At 42.9% G+C, this 23,760-nt stretch overlaps 1 protein-coding gene across 5 annotated transcripts in view; it reads right to left on the bottom strand.

Moving 5' to 3' along the window:
- LOC105564923 (teneurin-a) overlaps positions 1–23,760 on the bottom strand; it is a 348,995-nt gene that overhangs the window by 315,031 nt on the left and 10,204 nt on the right. For 3 of the 5 annotated variants that reach the window (XM_012017701.1, XM_012017704.1, XM_012017705.1), the window contains exon 2: positions 4,276–4,334. The gene's annotated coding sequence lies outside the window, so the exon portion shown is untranslated. Of the gene's footprint in view, positions 1–3,724; positions 3,918–4,275; positions 4,335–11,090; positions 11,152–23,760 lie in introns of those variants that run through there. The other 2 variants (XM_012017703.1, XM_012017702.1) reach the window with 2 other exon arrangements.

The raw sequence follows: 23,760 nt of genomic DNA, 5'->3' as shown, positions 1-23,760 counted from the left end.
TTAGTCTACTCGCGAGAATTTGCATGTCACATTACGTATCTTTATTTCTCCTGATATACACTCGCCATTAATTACTTTAACATTTATTCTCTGAATGCACTTTTTGCGACGGGAAAGGTACACACTGCAACTTTCAGAAGAAATTATTACATTTCGGCCAAATAAACGTATTTCCACATTTATTGGTTATTCGGTTATAAATGTTATAGCTTATGTCATGTTTTCTATAATAATTTATTGATCAAGATGAATCTGTTTCTAGATGACTCTTCTCTCTCTTTCCCTCCCACCCCTCTTTCCTCGCTCCCTTTTCTTTCTGTCTCTCTCCAATAGAAGAGTTTTAAATATATTTCAAAATCTGTCGCGCGATTGATGATGATTCATGGAGACGAGATAGAAGTTATTAAAAGCGGGTGATAATCGATGAGGATGGATGGCATTATAACATTACAGTGAAGCGGTTTACTCATAAATTTTGTTTGGCCTGACAAAATCGAAAAACCGCGAGGCATCGCCAGGGCGTGAATATATTGACACGAATGTGGCTCCAGCATCAGGGCAGTATTTATTTTCCCGGAAATTTTTAGCACGGTGAGCAGGCACACAAGTATCGAATAACCGTCACACGTATGTGGCACTCTTTTTGCAAACAAATTATAGATGTATCACCTTGAAACCTTTCGAGAGTATATTTTTGCTCGTTAGCATTAGTCGGCACTGTATTAATATTTATTTTATGTTTCCATCAATATCTTATGTATTTTAAATGAATCTCTATTTATATGTTGGTTAACGATCCACATGGAAACATTTTATTCTTGGCAATGAACAGAGATTGATCCATTAATAATTTAATATCCTGTGTCATGAACAAAGATTTTCTATGCTAAACAACTAAAAGATATACTCCTTATTGCAAATAAAACGGTGCGCAAAATGAAGAGTAATGCTCGCGCAGCTTCTACAACGATAAAAGGCGAAAGAGACGCGCTCGGAATAGGAGGGGAGAGAGAGAGAGAGAGAGAAAGGTAATGATTTCCGTTTAATTTACTTGGAAAGAGAGCTTCCACGTGTCATAGACTGAGTGCTATCGAAAGTTCAAAGTAGCAGTCGATAGAAAGCAAACGGGTCCATCGCCGCGCCGTTTATAGACGTCTCGTTCGAGATCAGAGAAGGAAGGCATCGGATCCTAATGACCGCTCCGTTCGATTGCAGTGATTACAAAGTCGATTGTTAGCGTCTCTTTGAAGCTCAATTATTCTTGGTAATGACTCTTCTATTTAATCACAAATATACGTACGTAGCAGCGTGCACTGCGATCTCGAAAGCGTGCTTCGGAATCGAAATGCGGAAATAACCGAGGCGTCGGGGGCAAATACAATCTCAAGGAACATAACATCTTACTTCAACGAGCAAGAAGCATCGCGCTGCTTGCAATTGTAAAATCATAAAAATCTCAATCGCGAACATATCTCCGTTTTTATCAAACACGCGGCAGTACTATTAACTAACCCCGATAGATATCTGCCAATAGACACATTAAGATACTCGACACTCTCCACTGCGTCCTGCACTCTTGCCTCGCTCTCGCCCCGTAATCTACGATGTAGTTTCGTCTTCATTTGCCAAATGGTCGGTAAATCCACCCTGCGCGACGTCGTCACTGACTGCAGGAAAGACGGTTTAGCATCACGGCATCCAACCGTCGCGGGGGCGTTACGATGAAACTTAACTGCGATGTAAACCCACTTTGGCTCCGTTGGATGCTGCTAGATGAACGTCGTATCTCACTAACACGAAGTCGCACGAACCATTTAACGATTCTCCGGGTGGGATTACGTGTCGCGCAATCGTCGGCCCTGATCTGTTTTTGTAGGCTCGCGAACGTGGGAGATTTGTCTCACGACGTTCAGCAAAATTTGCGGTGTAGACCGTTGGGTGAAAAGAGCAATTTTTTTTGTACAAGTTGTTCTCTATTTTATTATTACGCACATATAGTGCCAACTTTTGAAGAATTTCTTTAAGAATTATAAATATACGTTTAACATTGTCTTTTTGCACTTTCTTTGTTATCAGTAAATTGTGAATCAAAGTGAAATTTATTGTTTAATTATAACGCTGTTACGTCAGACGCAACTGAAATAAATGTCCGAATGTGAATGGCAATTCCCCAGTGGGTCGAATACTTGCAGTCCCACGAGGAATAATTAATTTTTGCAATCATTTCAACGTAACACGATGATGGAAAATACGGATGTAGGTTTACCGCGGAGCTTTACATATGCATAAACAAGTTTTACGAGCGAAGATAAATAATTCATATATATATGTATATATGTATGTATACTTAAGCAAAATTGGAATGTTATGCAACCAAAAATGGACAGGCAACATTTGACTTTTTAATACATAGAGATACGAGTTCGATAAAAAGACAAAAATCTATCTGATATCGTCGAAAAAGAAAGCGCGAGGTCCCCGAGACTTTCAGACTGTCACTTTTCCGACCTGCAGAAAACAACATTCTTGAAACGAAAGACTGGTCGTGGAAATTGGATTGTCCTTCGAAAGCCCCTGGGGTGTCATGCGTAGGAACGCGGGATGATTCATTCAACACTACATCCGTGAAATGTTCTGAAACGTTCTACAACCCCCGTAGAAGAGAATAAGCTATAAATAGAAACGAAATTTCGCACGTGTTGGTAGATTTCCGCGAGGAAATTTTACGGACCGTTTAATGCACTCTCGCCACCTAAAACATTCAATACCTTCTACCAGATTCATATCGGAATTGTGCATATCTTATGCACATGCTGCATCAATGAAATTTAAGTAACATCATTAAACCGGATTACTTCTCTTGCTTATTATTCTATTATACCGCGTAGCTCTAATGCGGAAAGGATCAAGATTGCAAATTATATTTGGCAATTATGAACGATTAGCGCCTACGCAAATGATTCATCGAAAGCCCTGCGGTTGTGCTGAACGAAATGACATAAGGTTGTGAAAAAAAAAACGAATGTGTATAACCGGCAAATTACCGCGAACATTGGCGCGTAGAATGGGCGAATAGAAATTGTAAATGTAACTTTTCTTAGAAAGTACACCCTAGGAATACTTCCAATTACAAATCGGGCCAATCACTCAAATTAAAAAGCTAGATAACAAAAGTAAATAAAAGTTAGCGTTTGATGGTTGCACGTTTATATGAACTTTTCTCATTATTTTGTTTAGTAGAACACGCTTTTGAAGTTGGATTAAACATTTTTAGGAACGCTGTGCGCACTAATCACGGATTCAGTCTCAACACGCGTTCGCGCGGTAACGAGAGCGAATGAAGAAGTTGTTCTTTACAATACAGGCGTTGTAAAATTTACAAAACTACGCTATAGAAATGTCACGTGAGGATTTACACCGTCCTGTTCTTCAATCGCGACTAAATGCTCCCACGCGCGCCCTTTCGCGATCACGAAGTCGCTCTTAATTCCGTTGCTTCAAAACATTTCTACCATTTTTTCTCGTATTTCTTTCCGACATTAGAGCATTCGCCGGAACGCTCTCGCGAAAAAAAAAAAAAGATGACACCGGCGAATGCCTGGATAAACTCGCGTCGTAGCGCAAATGTAAAATGACATGAACATTAAATAAAGCCCAGAATAGCGACAACATTCTGCGCGTCCTGCAAAGCTTCTTAGATAGAAGTAAGTTGTAAGTCTCTTACCCGACTGGTCAACGCCGTAAGCACTTTCGTTTGGTCGGCAAAAACAGCTTGAAGCGTAAGGAGATTAGAGTCGTTATGGCGTCAGCCGGGGACAAAAGTGGAGGAAGTTTCATGCGAAAGTCGCGACCCTCGTCTAACGTTTCACCATCTCTCGCGACGCAAACCGTGCAAAGTGACGGAAAGCCGGCTACCGCTACAAAAGAATCACAGTCGGGATGTACTAAAGTACAAGTTGCGTAACGGTGCAGACGACGTTGAGCCCCCGCGAGAAAGGAATAATTCACGCGACAAAAATACGAAGAAAGTCTCACCGTGTCGCGGTACGAGGGTAAAAGAATCTCTCTGCACGATGAAACTCAATTCGGATCTCTTTGTGCGTCGAAATGAGAGGCTTTCTATTAAGCGCAGTTCTGATTATTGGAGTTCACGGCAATTAAATTAACGGAACGCTGTTATTTTATTTATATTACATTCCCGTAAGGTTGTTTCTCAAAGAAGACCTCGAATTTCTGCATCTCTAAATGCCAAATAGTTAAACACAAGGTACTTACAGTGACACGTCAGACTAGTGGTCAGAATCTGCTTATTAGCGTCCGCGTGTTCAGCAGAGCTGAAAAATAAGAAATTACATAGTTATTATCGACTGCAACTAACGCAGCGTATCGGTCAATTTACTCGAAACAATATCATTTCTGTCGCTGGCGATTTGTCACTTTAACATTTATTACATGCGGACACAAACATTTAATAATTACAAGAGTACAGATAAATCTCAATTTATGCGCGGCCCAAAGATTAACGCGGCTGTTTCTTAGAAAGCACCGCAGGAATGCTCGACTAGATATGTATGCAAAGCGACTCGCGTTTTATTTCAAATGTCTGTGTTGCTTCCGCACGCCATGCGGTAATCTACATAAAGATAATTTTAATATGTAATACTTTTCCTATTCGACGTCAAGCGTATAATTTTAAAGAAACAGAAATGAAAAAGATGAAAAGGAGGCGCATTTAAATTTATTCGCGAATCCCGCATGTTCTAAATTACCCATCGTCAGAGATGTCGATGTTACGATTGTTAACGAATGATTGTTGCTAAAAAAATCGTCATTGTATCGACCGATGCAGAAATAGGAAAAAAACCGTGTAATTTTCAAGTTTTTAATAGTTTTTCATGACCCGGCATAATGATAAACGGTATGTCGGGCAACTCTCAAACGGGATAAATGTCTCGGATAACTCGTTCGTGCCGGTGGTGCATGTTTAATGCCGGAAGTGGCTCGACTCCCAGGCCCCGCCGTCATCCTCTCGCAGCGGTTTCCGCAAGCTCCGTAGGGTCATTAGCCAACCATTCATTATGCAACTGCGAGGCAGTATTGCGTCAATATGGGGGCGGCAGATTGTTGGCCCAATCGATAACAATGCGCCGTGTTTACCAGCCGGATAATCAACAGACGCAGCTTCTGCTGCCTCGCCTCCGAAGACCAAGCAAGTGGGAATTACGGTCCGCTTCGCTCCGAATGATATTGCGTTCCGGAAGTGTTACCTTTCCTCGTACCTCTCTACCCGCCGGCGATCCGGCGACGTCGATTCCAGCCATCTCTCTATCTCGCAAGTGCTATTCAGCTAGAAGCGAGTACGATTGCGAGCTCGCCGTCTCTAAATGGTACACGCGATCGAAAAGCTGTTCGGATTTGTAGCCTAATCGTACAGATACTCGCGTGATCCAATTATTCCGTTATGATTTTCCACTTAGTAATTTACGCGGCCGAAGAGTAACGCATCGGCTTTGCGATCATGTGTACACATAAGTAGACTGTAATGATTTTCTAGAGAGTTGACACATTAGCATAATGTGTTCGGCCATGTGTAACATGGCAATTCCAGCAGATATTTTACCGACGTACAGAATCAAAAGCTACGATGTAAAATCAGTAATAGTATCAAATTGATGATTCGAGTTTGGTCGCATTAAACTCGCGTCATATCACCGCGTACGACAAGCTATGCATTTCGATGCGTTCGTTACACGAGCGTCTGCTTCGATCGCGATCGCAGAACGGTCGAGCGCGTTCAATCGCCCAACCAAGCCGTGCCCCATACAAGTTTAACGTCAGTGAAACGGTCAGGGTGGAGGAAAAGAGGCGCCGGAAGTACGGGCGCCGTGAGATGAAACGTTGTCGGGCGCGATATTCCCGCGCGTAGAAGGACGCCGGGTTCCCTTTGATCTAAGTTGCCGGGAATGCAGGACGAAGGGACAGCGTGCGTAGCTGTCGCCCAGGAAGTTGGGAGTAATTTGCTTAGTTGGATTAGATTGTGAATTTTGTGCCGCGATGTTTGAGCCGCCGTTCATCTCGTCGCGTTCTCCATCGCAACCCTCTCCCTCCTCCGCTCCTCTCTCTCTCTCTCTCTTTCTGGTCCATCATCATCGATCCACGTCCTTTCGAGACAGCTCCGCTGCCGTCAACCTTATAATTACAGTACCATCTTCAGAGACGGGCTTGCCAATTCATTGCCCGGCGGAAATACGCACTTTGATCCGGCAAGAAGCGGGTATTAGCTGGTAGGATAGGTCATCGAAATCCGCGACGGTGCGCAACGTTAAGCGCCATCGCCCCGGATAATGTAGACGCTCCCTGATTTCGCGTGCTTTGATCTACCGAATTGAGCCGGGCTGGGGCGATCGCGAAGCCGCGCGACTGAGAAAATATTAATCGGACGTCAAACGGAGTACGAGCGAATCATACGGTGTCATGAGACATTTGCAATCGCGCGGTGCAAACTTGGCATCGATTTTCCAAATAAGAAGGCCGAACGTTTTATAGCCGAGCTGGCATGACAAGTACTTATATTTGTGCGTTTTGCAATCTGCAACGTCATATAACTTTATACTTTGCCATTCAACTCAGTTTGCATTTACTTCACCTACTTTCGATTAGAGCGGAAATTATATGTTCGAAAGTTATTTATATCTACATTAGAAAATGACGAATGTGTGTGTATGCGTGTTTCTGTGTATATACGAGAGAGAGAGAGAGAGAGAGAGAGAGAGAGAGAGAGAGAGAGAGAGAGAGAGAGAGAGAGAGAGAGAGAGAGGGGGGAGGAGAGAGAGAGAGAGAGAGAGAGAGAATCATTAGAATTGTTATTTATTCAACCGTCTGAGACTTTGTCTCCTAAAGACAATGTAACGGATTATGACAATTTATCATAACTGGTATACATAGAATAGAAGAGAATTTGCATAATACAGAGTAGTGGCAAAAACAAAATTAAAATGAAAGTACGTAAGATTCAGCAAGGTGCAAAATACGGACTCAAGATCAGAGAGAGGGCCACTTTTTCAAATAATCATACGGATTTCACCACGCGATTGGTTGGTGGAAGATCGGTCTCGCGGCCCGACCCAAATACCATTAGCGTCGAATTATGCGCGGAGCTTTCGTGATTCGCGTGTAGATCACGATACCGGCAGACGCGTACGTGTGCACCCAATGGGCGCAGCGGGTGCACGCATGCAGAGAGTCGGATATAATCTCGTCGAAACGGTGGTATAGTGTTCTGTATGCAAGCGCGTTCGGTATATCTGTGAACGGCACGGCGCGGCGCGGCGCGGCGCGGCCCGGCTCGGCTCGACGTGGCGCGGGGGATGCCTAACGGCATTGCGAATCCTATACAAGAGACTTCAGGCACGAATGGCGGATCAATGTTTTATCGATATTGCAGCAGACGTAGCGTTGATGTACGTCTCGAGTCGGCGATACGTATATTGCGCGTGCTTTCTGCCGTTTGCAAGAGGATTTATGGATTAGCGTTTGTTTATCGTCGCCCTTGCTACGATTTTCCCTGTCGGCAGCTCGCGCTTTTTCTACCCGGACGATACCCAGACGTGGAGAAGGGCATTAAAATGGGCGATCCGAGAAAAAGCGGAGAAGGCTCGATATACGCCTGTGCACGTTATGTCGCGATTCCTCTTCGTGTCTTCCATCTTTCTTGCTTTCTTTAACCGGCTCAAGTGTATCCGGGACGATACGCTCCAAGGACGAGCGTCATCCGCTTTTTAAAGCTCTCGAGCGAGTTAGGATATTATTTGCCCGTACGGAGGAATAATTAAACCTTTCCTCGACGTAAACAAATTACATTAGAAAACTGCGCCGCCGTGAGATTATGACACGAAGAAGAAAGCGGAGCAATTTTGTGATCGTAAAATGGAAAAAATTTGCCCGGCGAAGAAGCAACAGAATTTCCGTAATGGGCGGAGGAGGCACGAACGAAACATGTTAGTAGACAAAGAAGCGATGTGCCTAGCTCATGGCTGGGCCATGCATGAACGCGCGCCTAGAATCCGCGATGTCGACAGCAGAGAGGGTAGAAGATGCGAAGGAGTGGAACGGAGAGGGAGGACCAGAGAGGTTACTGCCGTCAGGAAACTTTTGTTTAAAATTGGAATTCCTTTGCGGCTCGTTGGGACTAGGAATGCAGATAGGGCGGAGGCGACGAAAACCATGAGTGGGCGAGACGAGGTCGCCGGTGGAACGGAAGAAATGCGGCTGGCTGGAAAAAGGCGACGTACGATATTGTTTCATCATAAAGGGAAGCTCCTTGCTCGCGATGGAAAGCTCTTAAGGAGCGACGCCGTCGGAACTTAAGTGTTGCGTGTTGACGCAACTTCTTACGTAAACATTTTGTTATACACTGCGGATTTTCTCGGTCGGGTATTTTCGTAAATTAGCGCAACGCGCGCTGTCGCGTATCAATCGTGCGCAACGACTGCTGGAAACGTGTAACATAAACGTACCAGTAGTAACAGACAGCAAGCAGTGACAGTGAGTAGTAAGAGACAGGTGATAAACGGACTGGTGACGGACGGTGTTATTTCATCCAATTATTGGAATTTAATGACAGCTACACATTGGTAGTTTTAATTATTTACGCAAATTTACATGGTTCTCGTTGAAGTTATCGCATCGCGGTGTCAGCAGTGAGACCGAATGAGACTCGTGACTTTGAGTTACGCGCGATTTATATGTACGTCTGCGATGAGCATGTAACAATTGAACAATTGCGCGTTATTTGACCGAATACGGTAATCGTTTAATTAATTTGCAGGTATCTCACGTACGCCTGGAATCATGTTCCTGCTGCGTGTGCCACTACGTGGCTAAACGCATTAACCCATAATTATCGAAATTACAGACCCGAGCGGCAGCCAACCGTGGAGTCTCCTCACCGCCGTCTCCCAAGATTCCCTCTCGGCCTACTGCGGATACTTAGGTAAGTATCCCATCTCGCTAATTATTCGAACGCGACCGCAGCTTCCACGCGGTCCTCCCGCACCCCGCGCCGGCTTTGCGAACTTAAGAAAGCGGATTACGACCGCTCGATCGTTTGAGAAATTCACTTGGCAAGGATCTTTTCGTGGCGAGGCGCGCACCTAATTAAGTCCACGCGCGATGCGTCGGCCGTAAGAATCGGAATTGCTGTTTGCGTACGAGGGCCTTTGAGGAATGTCGAAAGCGCGAAAGTGGCGAATATTTTCGAGGAGGGGTGCCACCTGGCGTGGCGGACGCCTTTAATTTGCAGTTGGAACGACGTCGCGAAGGGGCGAGGGGGACGACGTCTCTCGTTGGAATTTCGCATCGGAATCGATCGTCCGGAACTATGAAATATCGCCATCGACGATGACGTATTTCATTTCGCCCGTCAATTTTTTTTAAAGGCAAGCATCACGGATATCGACGACCTTTCAATGGAATAACGGATCTTCCGCGAGAAAAAAAATTCCATCACGTTGCAGCCGAGGTGTAATTGCGGATGCAGTAAATACTTATCCTGCGTAACGGCAATATAAACGCGGGAGCAAGAGAACCGATTAGAGGGACGCGGTATAATTAAAAAGAATCGTTTCGTTCCGTTTTGCGCTGAGCTCTATTTATGACACAACGCGCGGTAATGGCGATTCATTTTCACGCAGCGACATTGTCCCCGAACACTGACGGCTCCTAATCCGCATTAAATTAATCTTACGAAAACACCCGCGTAAAGTATGAAAACTTAGCTGGCCGCGACCAACTTTTTCTATTAGGCATTATCTAGATTCCGGAACACCGCTTATTTCCGTCTAGAAAGTGTTTTATTTGTTAATGCTAGGCCGTCTTATCATACTCGTTATTATTCAAGAGTCACGAAGTACCGCGTACACGCGATCGTTACATACCGTAAAATGGTCTCTCGGAACGATACTTCCTAGCCGAACGGCTTCTTTCAAAGTTCGGCAGTTTTTTCTCAAGCGTTACTATTACGTTTTTAAAGATCCCACGTGTTCTTCTACCAATAAGGTTTTTAACAGTGAGAGAAAGAGGGGGCTAATAACATAAGAATTTTAATCAATACCTTATACAATAATATTGTGCATTTATAGCACTTGAAGAGTCATAAATGGAATAATAATTTGTATGATAACTCGCATACCGTGCAAGAAAGATATATCTCATATCTGGGATGTATGAGATGCGTTGAAATTGCATTAAATGCGATTAAGCCTGCGATAAGTATAACGAATAGTGTGCTAATGTGAATGTGGGTGAATTTTTACCATTGCTTCCAACAGAGCGAGCTTTGCCCTCTCTCTCTCTCTCTCTCTGCTAAGTGTTTCTCCAGACTTTTATCCTGATGAGTTCTGGACGGGGTGTGGTTGATTCTGTCAAGAAAATTTACTAGCGATTCTGACGTCCAGCAATTAGAGAAAGTAGGTGCATAAAGTTTCTTCGACTCGGCTCGTAACGAGGGTACTTTTATGATCATCCGCTGACCCGCTAAATACTAAATATTATACGAAATATCTTAATCCACTATTTTTACACATTCTTAACTATTACTTGAAACATACGGTAGAGATACAAAAGATTATTTCTCTAATTCGATATATTGCGTGATATTGTTAAAAGTTTTGTACTATAATCTCTTACCATACGAAAATGCGTAAATTCTTTTCGCGTACACATCCTGTTTCTCTCTAAAAATAATCGGTATCGACAATGATTACGTAGCGCAAATAAAATATCGCGAAAACCATGAATGTGCTTGCAATAATACTCAACTTGTGCGTTGCCTATTAATTATTCTTGCAAAATTTATACAATCTTATTATTTATACACTATAGTAATTCTTAGTGTTCTGAAACGACGGCTCTCGCGTTATGCTTGTGCAATGTGTATGGTGACAAGATTTCTAGAAGTATTTATAAAGAAACCGAAATTTTTCAACACTTTAGCTCCAGCTATTGCATATTTTGAAAAATTGATCCCTTGAACAATGGCATCGCGCGGGCGAAGCGTGGCAGGCAAAACACTGTAGTTCACGCGTACGTACACGGAGTTGGACGAAAGTTTGGTTTCCGGGCGCGCTGGCACTCCGGCGTGGAACTTTATGCTAATTCGACGCGCCGACTGTACAACATTAATAGAAGTCCAACTACTCGCCGCGGTAGCGGTTCCCACGAGCGCAGACGAGCGTTGCGCGATGTCTCTTGCGAGGATGATGGGGCAAAGTCGAGAGGATAATGCATCGATTATGCAATCCTCGCCTCTGTGATCGTTCGGGCAGTTAAAAGCGACGACCGATCGGATAACCGCGCAGACTAATACTCCATAACGGTCCGATAGAAATGATCAAACTCGAAACCGGCTTAACAAACAACCGGGCCCGGATCCACGTTGCCTCGCATTTTACACAGAACAAACGTAAGTGTGCGTCTGTGCGGCGGCGTCGCCGTGGAAGAGAGGCGCGAGCAACGAAGTCAAGGGTTCCTCGCTACAGGCGTCACAACTCATCCTAATTACATCTACCCTCGTTTCCGGATTCTGGGGGCTTCCCGTCAGGAGAGTACACTAGTACTTAATTAGTATTGCCTACCGGACCTGCCGGCGCTGCAATTGAGACGTTTAACTATATTTCCGTCCCGGAGAATCATTATATTCCAATTTAATTCGCGTTGACAGTTATACTTTCTCCGCCAAGAAGGACTTGCGAATTAATATATTTTTTCAGCCTTTACATCATTCGTTCGTAAAGATCTATCGAAGCGTATAACTTTCATATAAAAATATGTTAATACAATATATCCTTATTTGAGAACGTGTCCTAATATACGCATATTAAACAAGGAAATTGCGTTAAACATATCGAAATTAATATTGCGTAAGGACCCGTGTATATCTGTTCGCAAATGATTTGCTATAATTAACCCATCCCTCTCTCGTGTAAATCGATTCCGTTTGATGCTCAGCCCATCTTTAAATTTAATTGTAACAAATCCGGCGTGATTAACGAGCAAGTGGTCTGGTTGTCTGAATATATACGGTGCGTCGAGGAGCACAGCGCTCCGGTTTCGCAAATCATTTATAACCTAGCATTAAAAGATCTTAACGCTCGTGTAGCGTAAAAAATGAACAGGCCGACCAAGTCGGGCCCACTAGCAATTTCGTCTCCCCGGGACATTCTTTCTAATTACCAGAGATTTATTAACGTTGTCGCTGCACAATCCACTTCTTGCATCCCGCGCCACCTCCTGCGCGCTTCCCTTAAGCAAGTTCACTCTGCCCTATCCCGTGACGATCATTCCTAAAGTAATTGCTCTTGCCGTGGTCTCAGCTAAAAATCAGAGACGCGAAACTTTCGTTTCTCAACAGCCGTAGTCGTTTTATTTCCTACCTCCGTTATGTTCTATCAATTTAATATAGCAGCGCGTTTTGTGCCCGCTGCAAACAATAATGACGCGTTAAAAGCGCCGCTTGTCTTTAATAGTTGCGTTTGTTATTTTTTTCTTACTCGTGAACATTATAGAATCAAATTCTCGCCGTGTGCTAGTTCGTTCTTCTCGATATTCTCAATTCAAATTCGCACTTTAGATCTGGAACGTATAATTGTGAGATAAAATTTAATAATCGTCTTTGATTAAAAAATCAATCGTTTTTATTCGCGGCAATAAAATAATTTACTTTCTTAAAGCAATAGAATCACGGCTTATTGAGTGTATGTAACGATGCGAATTGAAATAATAAGGTATTATGCAGCCTTGTTAGGGTGTAAGAAAGCATTAGGCTAAGCAGGGCTAACCGAGCTACGAGGGTATTTCGGTGTAATGGGGCGAATCCTATTTGATACTTAACAACTTTCGTGGTTCGGCTTTTCTTTATCTTCCTACCTCACCGTGTCAACGACCTGTGAATTTTAAATAAGTTGCAAATTCCCGTAAAATCTCGCGGCTATTTTAAAATGTTCATTACATTACGGATATATAACAGTAACGTTGTATTATCTTTACGCGCGCATGTGTGTCTCTATGTTTATTTAATATCAGATTTTGTTAATATTTTTATATGCATACATATATATAGAATTATCATCAAGTATAATATAATTTATATTCCGTGATACTAATTCAGATAATATGCAAATTCTGTGTTGTAGCTCAAATTACGTTATATTATAAATTATACTGTATTTAGTATAACCACATATTCGATATATTGCAACGTTGGACATAACACAGCTTGATGATGACGTTGACGCTATCATGTCACCTATTATAACTAAATTTGTATATTATCTTGGCTCGTGCATCTGAAATGAGCGTCCAAATTGGAAATAAGTAACTTATTATCTTGTAAGCTAAGTTGAAAAGATTATTTCGCGAAAAGATACGCATCTTCGTACCGTCGAGTTTCAGATTTTAACTCACGGTAGCTCATTGGGGGTGAGGCCGGATGACGGAGAAAAATGGGCAGCAATTTTCTTCAAGGGTAGTCCGACGAACGCGAAGTAAGAAAGTCAAATTGTTAGGTACGTTCTTAAAATCACAGAATCGAAATTGAAGGGAGACAGGAGAAGAAAATGAGCGATGACTCTGTTAAATAATCTGCAAAGGGAAACGAACAATTTCTCATATTTCGTGGGATAGTAACATAATTTTCGTGGAAATTGCATTTTCTTTCGAAAGCAATATACAGGTATTATCATTATATTGCGAATAATTGGTATATAATTTATTTTTTAATAATTTACATAAATATTAAATGCACTTGTAAGAAAATTGAAAAGACGCCCCCGCGATCAGGATACTACAATATCCGGTTGATTTGAAGAAAAATACAAAGCTCATAGTCGCGTCAATCTTCAATTATTATAAAATCTATCTGTCAGTTTCACCCGCGCGATTCATTTTGTGCTACAACTTATTTTCCGTTTGTCTTTCTCTTCCTTTCCCCGTGTCCCATCGTCTCTTTACTTCCCGCATTGAGGGTGACTGATTAAAGAAATCCACGTCAGATACTCGCATCTTGGACAGAACGCCTGTCAAAAGGTTACGTTAATTGCCTCGCGCTTGATTGATTAACGTTCTGATCCTATTAACTATTGAAAAAGATTAGAGGAAGGCCCTCTCGAGTGTAGATAGATAGTTCCAACGAAATCTGATTATGTTTCTATCCCGGGATGAAAAATGATTCTTTGCATTTCAGCAAACACGTTACATCAAATTGTAATGGACTGGTCCAATCATTCATATTACGCATAACAATATTAATGTGAAATGATTGCTTAGGCGTATTCTCGGATGTTAGGTGAACAATTGTTATTTTAATGTTTGAGGAAAACCGCTTTGAAATAAAAGATGGAATAATTGGTAATAAGTGCAAGAAATGCGAAGAAAACTATTGTCTTTCGACGCAGAGATGTAGAAATGTATGTGCATTGAACAATTACGTTGCAATATAATTCATAATACGGACGGAACAATGTAGTCAATGGAAACGACATACTTTGCATGAGAATACAATCAGTGCAATTCAGCTGGTGCAGACACGAGCATATCACTGTGAAATCAGCTTCATAGTGATATGTTCCTACTATATACACCGCGCATATCGATAAATTAAGTCGACGATTGAAAATAGCAACGCACATAGCTAAAGAGAAGATACATAAGTAAATTGGATTTAGTTTACCGCGGTCTTACGGCGAGTAAGCAATTTGTTTTATTATCGTCACACGCAGGAACACTTTCGTTCCCGGAGGAGTTCTATTTTCTGAAGAACTGGAATATTTATGCAGCCGATTTTAATGAACGCAGATATCGTTACTGTAATCGTCATATTAATAGACAGCGGCAATTAAAACTTGTGAGAAATGATTCCGCCGACGTATAGTGATATGCCCCATGTCTGAACTTCATTCAGCGTGTCTGGAAAAGCCTTGAATTCTCGGCACTGCGCGAGTTATGCGAATTGATACCGGTAATTAAAACTTTCCCCGATCGTGCCATGATTGCGCTGTAAATGCGAATCGCGCGCATACATACACACACACACACATATACGTTTATATGCATTCTCGGTGTATTCGAGATTACGCAAATACTATCGTCTGCAACTTTTTAATTTACTTGTAACTATATTTATTTAACGTTTTATTTTCTTAAAACATGTATTGTCTAATTTGATTTCACAATTTTTTAATCTCGACCAAATGTCTAGTTAAAATACATTGGACACTACGTTTATAAAAATCCAAAATGAAATAATTGGTTCTCAGGTCTCCATGTAATATGAAAAATTATGCGGATACACATTTATGTTAACATACGTCGCAAATTTGCGATCAGAACTCTTGAATAATACATTTTCGTGCGAACGTAGGTGGAGATACACCGATCATAAATCCAATTATAGGTGAACCTGTTCTCGATGACGTCACATCCATCCTTCGGCGACCCTTTCCCTTGGTCTCGATCGGATAACAATTACGACCGCCTATACTACCACCACTATGCTCGCCTATCCATCGATATCTCATTCCTTTCCTTCGCCCCGACACCCCTTTGACAACTGACCAACACCCCAGAAAGAGCTCCCTCATTTCGCACTTACGAGATCCACGTCTGCGTTCCGCACCACAAATATTCTTTTGTCGTTGAAAACAACAGCCATATCCGTCTGCAAAACATCGTCCACGCCGTCCACGATATGGCTTCAAAATCTAACGCAATAATTTTTTAACTCTTGCCACAAGATTATTGATACTAAATCGTACATTTTACGTAATGTCGCGAGGCAATTTCCTTCCGAGATGTAATCGATTCAATAAAAACTCGTGATTACGTAGCGATCTAATAATAGATAAACGTGGAGAATCGTATCGTTACGGGACACATGTAAGACTGTATTCATGATGCGTGAAATTGCATGGTGTATGATATTATTGACGAGACCAGTGAGAATATTAGTAATGTGACAATGGGCTTGTGTCTAAGTATATAGGTGCGTACGGCAGGTGACTGTTGACTAGACTGGCCGCACGATAATAGACACACTGAATAATATTTAATGGCAGAGATGCATAAAAGTGCGCATATGCGCGGCAGTTACGGCAAGATATAACCATTAGGTTGGTCATATAAATTGTATGTTTATTAACTCGCACCGAGCACGCGATGAGCTCCAAATGAGCGTGTATGAAAAATAATTTTTTTTCCGCGGCAGAAGCGCACGTCGCTTTGTAACTTTAGTTGCCTTTGCAAACATTAGTTCACTAATATCATGTGTCCGATGCACAGACATTCCATGTAACGCTACCGTACAGATGTGTTTGAATTATATGAGAAGATTACATTCCGTCAGAGCTGCAATGTTTTTTAGCTCCGTCGGGACGTCGCGGCTAAGAGCGATAAACCGGCGGAACATCACAAATTGGTATTAGCGGGCAATCGAGCACGAAATAAACAATCGCATTTAAACGTACATCTCTGCCATGAGCCGCCACCGTCCATTTGTCAGAGAATATCACATTTTTCCACTCGGCCGGGCACACAGTACCGAGGACCCCGCTCGCTTGTGTGCGCCCCGACTGTTAGTGCGCGCGTGTGTATCATAAAATAAATCGCGGCAAATAAAGGAAGCGCCAAGATACAGAGATTCTCTGTCTCTCTCTCTCTTTCTCTTTCTTTCTCTCGTTCTTTCTTTTTCTCTCGTCAGCGACATTCCCTCGCACCATCTCGATTCCGTCGACGTCCCGCGAAAGCCGACTCCTCCGACGAGGTCTGGGATACACGAGAAAGCCGAAGGAAAGGGCGAGAGAAGGAACTAGGGTGAATCCACCTTCGCATCCTCGCTCTTTTACTCTAGGGTAGATGTGGTATTGTACTCTCTTACGGTATTTCTAATAACTTCTTCTTCTTCTTCTTCTTCTGCTTCTTCGTCCCGCTTCTGCTTCAGGCTCGTCGCCGCTGTCTTGCCTATCTCCTCCGTCTTATCCGCCGGTCCTCGTACCGCTGTTCTTATACACCTCCACCCCAGTCGCTGCTTTCTCTTCTTCTTCCCCATGTCTGGGTTCACAATGCCAGGAGTAATCCGACACCGTCGAGCTTCTCTCTCCTTCTCTCGTTCGTGTTCCCACACCCTCCACCCAGCCCCCTTGCTTATCGTCCCCCGAGTTCCCTCTGAACAACAATTACTCCGCCATATTGTCCGCTATCCTATATCGTAAACGAAAGGTTGGAGGTCGAGTAAAACGAACTCGAAGGACAGGAGCGATGGATGGGTGGACGGATAAAGATGGAGCGGCGCCGTAGGATCAAGTTTTTAATCACTCTCCAATGTCAGTGGAAAAAGAAATGCGAGGAGTTGGACCGCGTGCGCCCCCCCCCCCCGTCTTTTTCCGCTGTGTTCTCAGGCGAGACATAAGTATCGCCGCTGTTTTTCAGATTTATAAAAAACAGCACGCGCGGATATGCGACATTTCGGCTTTTGTACATCGATCTTTTTCTTCTCATCTTAAAAATTGAATTAGGATAATTCACAAATTTTCATTCCGTGCACTTTTATTAGACGCGTCTTAAGCGCAGTATTATCGGTAACTTTAACTGACAATTCAACCAGTTCATTCACATAGACTAAATGATTTGCTATTTTAGACATTGACCAATTATCTTATGCGCCGTCAACGCGCGCAAAGACTCGAGTCATCTAGACTCACGCGTTTGTTCTAGTTTGCATTGACATTGACATTGATAACATTCTGTGCAGTTGCAACAATACGCAACAATTAACGGAAATACAGTCTTGTTGAGTGTCACGATCATTTTTATGTCCCATTAGTCAGTATTATTCGACAATACAATATCTCAAGGCAATCGTTATCGTCTTATTCGCTTGATTTATTTTATGTGCCTATCCATGGATAACCCGCTACCCTCTTATTCTTCGCATCCTTCTCGATAGTATATCGAGTGCTGTCTATAAGTAGAGAATGTAACGGAAATGCATTACAATTCATGTATTCATAAAATTTATATATTCTTTATTATATGCCCATTTTTGTGCTAGCGAAATATATGTGCGCGCAAACTGGTTTGACACGCGATTATGTCTCGTTAGTCGCAAATTGCAACTTTGTTAGATCGTTATGTGATTATCTGCTAGAAGGGCAAAGTCAATGTAAATTACGTATATCTCAGCTTGTCCTCTTGCTTTTAGATTTAAAATTGAGACGGAAATGACACAGTGACACCGTTAAAAATAAACGAATGCAACTGCAGAATGACGTTGTCTCTACGTAATGTAACGCGGCGAAAGCTTTGAGACATGATGACGAGCGCCTCGCAGCGCATCGCACTTTGACGTATATATAATTCAGAGTGTAGGTGAAGACAGAACGATAATGATAACCCGGGAATAAGACACAATGGGAACGTCTATAGCATCGAGGGTCTATCTTCGCCTGCGCGCGCACCTGTCAGAACCATCGGCCATTCCTGGCCTTCTGTCATGCCTTCTTATTGCGAGGTGTCAGGCCGTTATACACGAGAAAATGGCTCGGCACGACTGTCACTCACCCCTGACGTCTGACCCGACTTCGTCGGCGACCGCCGCGGAGGGTGCAGGAACCTCGCATTTACGACTGGAAGTGCCGGCACGAGCTAAGACACGTGCAGGAATATCTGCAGCCGTGAAATCGATATTCCGGAACGACGGGGTTCGCATCCGAGCTTTTACGAGCAGCGACGCAGTAAAATACGGCACACAAAATCGCGCGCAGCAAATTCACCTCACGGGCGCTCGATTGATCGCGCTCGAAGCGTTTGGTATCCAAAAATTACTTTATCAGCGCACGCGGACTATCCATTCCGTGCGTCGACAAACAATGTCACTTCAGATTTCAACAACTAGTCGTACAATTTAGCATACCGCACAGACGCGAAGTGAAATTGAACGTAAAAATTTTCTACTAGCCACGCTTAGCCGAGAGTATTAATTTCACTATGATTAGCAGTTTGTGGTAAATTATGTTTACAAACCACCAAGATTGCTTGGCATTTTGGGAAGATTATCGGCAAACGATTACATAAACAGCAATGGATGTTGCTGGCGCGTTGCTACGGCAAAAAATTACTGGTAACCCCATCGCTCGAGCTTCACCCCAGTGCACAGTTTGCACAGGGCTTTCGAGTACTCTATCGGCAAAGCCACCCTTTGCTGCGAGCCAGCCTTCCTTACCGACTACCTCGAGTAAAACTACCCCCTGTCATAGGGGTAGGACACCGACGTCGGTACACTACAGGGTGCGGGATAATTCGCAGGATACCCCTACCTGTTTTATCCTGCTAGCAACTTTACATCGGATATTGATGTAGTTATTTATACCAAAAAAAACATGCTAATTATTGCCTTCTAGACCAACATTCTTCGTGTCATAATAAATTTATTAGATGGTTGTTAACAAGTCATGACATTCGGCCGATTCTACAAATGTGCACTCGGGAAATTTCGATAGAAATTATTGGATTATAAAGCTTTTTATTCTAGTTATTTCAGCAGTCAATTTATTGAAGCTGGGGCATTCAGAACGTGTAATTATATCGTGCGTTTAAATCTGGTGAATAATTAATTTAAAATTATTAAATAATTTTTTAATAATGAAAAATAAAAATAACCTAAAAAATATGTAATATGTAAATAAAATGTAATAACGTAAAAAATAACTTAAAAGTAATTAACTTTAAAAGAATAACTAAAAAAACTAAGTCGTGTAACAATATGACAAATTTGTTGCGCAACTATGCCAAATGTAAAAATTAACGTAAATTTTGTTAAATAGAAAGGTGTACTTGAGTTATTACGTAACACCGTTGCTCGAAATGACGCGATAAATGGTATACCATTCTCATATACGGTCGCGTGGATTCTTATGTAAGCGGCATGGGTTTCAAGTTTTCAGGTCAAGAAAACTTGATGCCCGAGAAGAGTAGCCAATTCTACTGCTGATGAACTACTACGTGATATGGGCTTCTAATACTACGAATTCTATATAGCTGCTGACAAGACACTTTCCTATATCGAAACTTCACTAGCGGCTCTTTGATTCGTTGTTCGTATAATGCGCCTTGTTACAAAGCGTTCAAAATCTCTTGTACATTCGATACGTCAAACGTACCGCCGACGTTGCTATTAGCGATTAAATAATAATTTCTCTAAATTTGCCGAATGGCCCTAGGAGATGCTTGTCGATAGAACAACTTGGAATTCTCTTACGTATGAAGATTTTATATAGAAAGATTTAACGTGTAATAACGAAAATGTAATGAAGGCGCATGCATTTCGCGGAAAGCAGTGCATTTAGGAAAACGTATTATATACGTATTACCCCAAGATTGTACGCGCGGGATAGTAAATGAGGTCAGACAAATGCAACCATTTAAAATGTAGTCAGCTGTGAAGGTAATTTATAAAAAGTTAATTTAGAGCCGGATTTAGCGATATTTATTACCATTAATAATGGCACTCTCAACGCGAGCGTGCATAAGGTGTGTGATGTATAAATTCCTGAAACGTAGTGTATTATAAATTCTTAATTATATAAACGATGCATGACCAGGTCGATTAAAATAGCACAGATCGACGATAAGGTACTATAATTGTGGATAATTAATAATTCGCTAGTTTCATCCCATTAATAGTAGTCATTAAGCGTGTATCAAAATACTATCGCCTATGGGGCGTACATAAATAGCGATTTGGATTTCCATCGGGATGCACGGGGCGTTTACGCGGCGTATTCGCAGTTTTCGTAATATCGAATAAGGGAGGGCACGTTATAACGCTGGCATAAATATAAATAATGTATCAGCTCGAACGCCTTGTCCAATCATCCTGGATGCTGCGGGATATTTGGAAATCATTGCACGTTTCATCGCTGGAACATCCCAGGGTCGGTCACCCAGGGTGTCGTCTATAAGTTTCGCATATTCCGCACATTTTGAAAATCTCGAGTGCCCAAAGGGTCCACGGTGGCGGATCCTTTCTCTACCGTCCGCGACGCTCCCGGTATCGTCTGGATTTCCATCCGGTATCGTGGATTGTTTTCGGTGAACCTGGGTAGATGGTAGAAAAACGCGCAGACTCGACGCGCCATATTGAAATTTACATACGTATCCGATGTACATAGGGTGTACCGTATCGGCGTGTGTACCTATATTGACGGTGGAGTGGGAAAGGTCTTAGGGTCTCTATTGGATTACAGAACAAGCGGCTAGCACTCAAGCACCCCGCAACCCCCCCGTCTTGCTCGGGGCAAAGTAGTTTAGCTTTGGAGTATAGCCTTACCCATCTAGCCTTAGCTTGCCTGTCCATCCGTTACGTTATGTATCCAGGATCCACCCTAACATCGTGTATCGTTCTCTTTCTTCTCCTTTCGCTCCTCCGTCTCCCTTCGTTCCTTTCCCGCTCCTTTGTGCGTTGCGGCACGTGACCGTCCCACGCAGGTAAGGAAAATAAAGGAGCGGCCCCTTCACCCCAATCTGCACCCTTATAGGGCACCTGTGTATACGAGTGAAAATAGTCCATCCCGTCGAATCGTGTGTGCGCCTCGCCTTTCCGGATTTTCGTGGAGACTCCTTCCTCAATACGGTCTTGTAAAGATGTTACCCTCGAGTTTGCTATGTATTAAATCTTACCAGGGATAACGTCGAATCTTTAAAGTAATGCGGTTTTTTTTATTTGCATAATGAATATCCTTTAGAAAGAATCTCTTACCTGCGCGCACGGAAAGACCGGCTAAGGCAAAAATAACTAAAATGATAATGCTGCCGTATAAGTAGTAGGGGCATCTACATTGTTTTGCGTTGCGACATTCACTAAGTTTGCTGCACAAAACGCATATAGTTGTCTCCACTACTTATCGCACCAATGTGGTTATGACAACCACACAGCTGTCGCAAATATTACTATTTATCGGAGTTGTGCCAACCTTAATTAGACACGTGGTAACCATATCGGTCTCTCCGTGTGCATGGATAAGAGTGGGATATTTAGAAAATTAATGAACTCTGCATATTTTACGATCCGAATTGTCGGACGATGGGAATGAATTATAACCGCGTTTGTTTTAATAGAACAGCAAAATAGCAATAGAGAAGTTTTTACTCAATGAGCAATTCATGCGATTGTTACGCCGACTTGGCGGTTCGCGTCAGCGATTTGAAGCACGTATACTTGGGCATTTTCGTGCAATTCGCCGGCGAATGTGCGTCCCGACATTGTTTCGCACCGCAGAAATATCATTGCTCGCGGGTAACGAACACCGCGGCATCGTGTTACGTCGTTAAATTAGCGATGCTACTTTCCGTTCCGACAGGAAACAAGTTGCCACGGTTGTACCGGATTTACGTTTTGCAGCCAGCGGTAACGGTCCGCGCGCGTTACATGGTCACTAGCAAACAACGGGTACAACTTGACCTAAATACTCGAAATCGTTCCCGTCTGTCGGACAGAGGCTGGATGGAAGTTGGAGAACATTGGTACGCGCCGGCGGCGCGGCCTCGCGGTATATTCGTACGTATGTATACTTGCCCCTGGATAGCGGAGCACGGTGTTATTAAAGTAGTAAATTTCATCCTCGCCAGGATATGGATTAGATTCCGCGTATGCTCGCCGGCCCGAAACGACGGTACGTCAGAAAACAAAGTAACGTCCTATTGTTTCAAGGAACAAGAGGGCCGAGAGCCAGTCTGGCGTGCGCCGGCACAGCTATTATTATGCCACGTGATACTGGGTCAGCTCGCAGGGACCTGTTAAAAAAAAAGAGGGGAAAAAGGAGAAAGAATCCTCGCTCGTAATGGGGTAATCCATCATCGGGGGGTAACGAAACGGGAAAGAGCCGACGAATACTCCAAATTGCATTCTACGGAAAGGGATTTCGAAACGATCGATAAGGTCGCGAGACGATATCAACGTAATACTTGTAATTCCGCTCGTCGTTCTTCGGATTTCTCCGCCGGCTCTGTATATCGCATAAACTTGGATCATAGTTTGCGATAGTTTCCGAAGCAAACGTGGGAGAGCCCACGGAAACATTGCCGTGTATATCTGCATACTTAATTATAGCGCGAGTGGGATTCACGTAAGTCGGCCACGATCGAGAGAAACTGTATTATTAGCCGTACTTATCGACTGTATCTTTTATCAGGCACACTTTTTTTTACGCTTGAAGGCACTTTTGCTGCGTTTACAAAAATAGATGCACGTGAGACGTGGGATTTATTTAAATTGCAACATTGCTATTATAAAGTGATAATATATACTCGATTCCTTTCGGAAACCGTTACCAAACGACGGGCGCTTGTGTCCGAAAGTCTATGACCGAGCAAATTGACTCGAGTTGCAGGGCGGGCTAGTCTATCGGACAAGGAACTGGCGGTGGGCCAGCTCATTAAGAGTAACGTTCTTTTTAGTTCTCGGACCCTTCGAAAGACCATTTTGGTTCGCTGAATGTATATGCACGCACATAATCACTTCTGCGACGGTCACGCTCAAGATACCTTACACATCGAGGAAAAGGTCATCGGGCAGAGCGCCAATTTCAACAAAACCGACTTCCGCATCGTAGTTCTTAACCATTTAACCACGTTACTTTCAACTGTAACTATACAGGGTGGGCCATTTTAATTTATACAGTCGATTTTTTAAAAAACTAAAAGAGATATGAAAAA

The sequence above is a fragment of the Vollenhovia emeryi genome, unplaced genomic scaffold, assembly GCF_000949405.1.
Source record: "Vollenhovia emeryi isolate VEMERY1.0 unplaced genomic scaffold, V.emery_V1.0 DF939158.1, whole genome shotgun sequence".
Lineage (NCBI taxonomy): Eukaryota > Metazoa > Arthropoda > Insecta > Hymenoptera > Formicidae > Vollenhovia > Vollenhovia emeryi.
This window is presented reverse-complemented; position numbering and strand designations above follow the sequence as displayed.